The sequence below is a fragment of the Pristiophorus japonicus genome, unplaced genomic scaffold (genome assembly GCF_044704955.1).
Source record: "Pristiophorus japonicus isolate sPriJap1 unplaced genomic scaffold, sPriJap1.hap1 HAP1_SCAFFOLD_714, whole genome shotgun sequence".
In the NCBI taxonomy this organism is placed as follows: domain Eukaryota; kingdom Metazoa; phylum Chordata; class Chondrichthyes; family Pristiophoridae; genus Pristiophorus; species Pristiophorus japonicus.
In genome coordinates, this window is record NW_027254629.1 from 88,088 (window position 1) to 90,062 (window position 1,975).

General features: G+C 43.6%; 1 non-coding gene across 1 annotated transcript; it reads right to left on the reverse strand.

Annotated features, from left to right (window-relative positions):
- Positions 1-261: 261 nt before the first annotated feature.
- trnan-guu (transfer RNA asparagine (anticodon GUU)) lies at positions 262-335 on the reverse strand. The gene has a single exon. It is a non-coding gene; the product is annotated as a tRNA-Asn (tRNA).
- Positions 336-1,975: the final 1,640 nt, after the last annotated feature.

The window sequence follows — 1,975 nt, forward strand, 5'->3', positions numbered from 1 at the left end:
TCAATAGAATCAATTTCCACCAGTTTCTTCAAACCCAATAACATAATTTGTTTCGAGTGGGCTGGATGGAGGAACATGATCCATGTAAAAAATTGTTATCGTTTTACTTGAACTGAATGCTCATAAAATATTGGCGTGGGAACTAATTGTATAATAGCACAGCTGGCAACATTTGCGGAATAGATTTGTGCAGCCAAAACGCACAATGACAACCTGGGACTGTGCGGCACCGAATACTCGGGGAAAAACAGTTAAACACTTTGTCTCTGGGTGGGCTCGAACCACCAACCTTTCGATTAACAGCCGAACGCGCTAACCCATTGCGCCACAGAGACTGATAGAAGGATAAGGTTCAAGGCATCCCAAACCAGGGTGTCAGACAGTTTCAGATTGCTCTGACCGGGATGGAACTTGTCCACTCTCAGTCGTACTTTTCACAAATAAATAGAGGGACATTCATTGTGGATGCGTGGAAACAGTCTGGTCCCGCACACTGCAGACACTTCCATGTCACCGCCAACCAGCTCTCCCGCAACCGGTGTGATCTACCTTCCAGCCTTCCAGTGCCTTGTCTGTGACAAAGTATTCTGATTGTCCCGAAGCCGGAGTTCGGTTTGAATTCCTTTTCAGCTCCTGACTGTGGATATTCCTGTGATTAAACAGGAACTAAATGCTAACAGGGACAGTTGGATTCACCGTTTCTTTGCTTGGTGAAATTTCAAAGATTGAAAGCGACACACATCAACCCCAAACCTCCCGTGAGATGGAAGCCCAGTTGCTGTTTCAAGCTTGAATGCGGGAACAAGCAGAACTTATTCAAAGAAAGTCCAAGTCCCTGAGACGCCTGATTATTTGCACCAAACTCCTTTGTAAAGATTTGAGGTTCATGTTTGGTGATCTGGGTACATCTTTTGCCAAACTACAACTTCAAACATATCTCAACGGCCTTAAAGCGCTTTGGGGTGACATGAGTTCCTGAAAGGCACTGCAGAAATGGAAGTCCTTCTTTACAAAAGTTTGATGCAATTTCAAAATTTGCGAGCAATATCAGGGCTCCTCTGGGATCCCTCGTAAATTTCAATGAACAACTCCGAAGGGAAAATCATAGCCCGAGACCAACGAGCCAACTGTTTGACAAACGTGAAGATAAGGTGTAACCATGATCAAAGCATTTTTGTGTGTGCCGCTATTCAGAACATAAGAACTTAAGAACTAGGAGCAGTAGTAGGCCATATGGCCCCTCGAGCATGCTCCGCCATTTAATATGATCATGGCTGGTCCGATCATTGACACATCCCTGCCACTTCCCCATAAGCCTTATTCCCTTATCAGTTAAGAAGCTATCTCTGTCTTAAATTTATTTAATGTCATGGCTTTCTCAGCTCTCTGAGGCAGTGAGTTCGGCAGATTTACAACCCTCTGAGAGAAGAAATTCCTCCTCATCACAGATTTAAGTGGGCGGCCCTTTATTCTGAGATGATGCCCCCTAGTTCTAGTCTCCCCTATCAGTGGAACCATCCTCTCTGCATCCACCTTATCAAGCTCCCTCATTAGCTTATACATTTCGATAAGATCACCTCTCATTCTTCTGAATTCCAATGAGTAGAGGCCCAACCTACTCAACATTTTCTCATAAGTCAACCACTCATCTCCGGAGTCAACCTAGTGAACCTTCTCTGAACTGCCTCCAAAGCAAGTATATCCTTTCGTAAATATTGTAAGTGTTTGTGATCCTCGCTCAATTGCCAGACGGACGGTTTGAATGGCCTCCACCTTACGAAAGTTCTAGATCTGGGAATTATTATTCAGAGTGTAAATTAAATGAGTCACGGAAAGGGATGCTTCGGTGATAAATCATAGTATATTTATTTGGTGTAACATACACTGGCTAAAACATGCACTGCTAAACGAAATGTCTCTGTGGAGAATAAAATCCCGGTTACAAACAACATACATACAGTACAGAAATGAACCT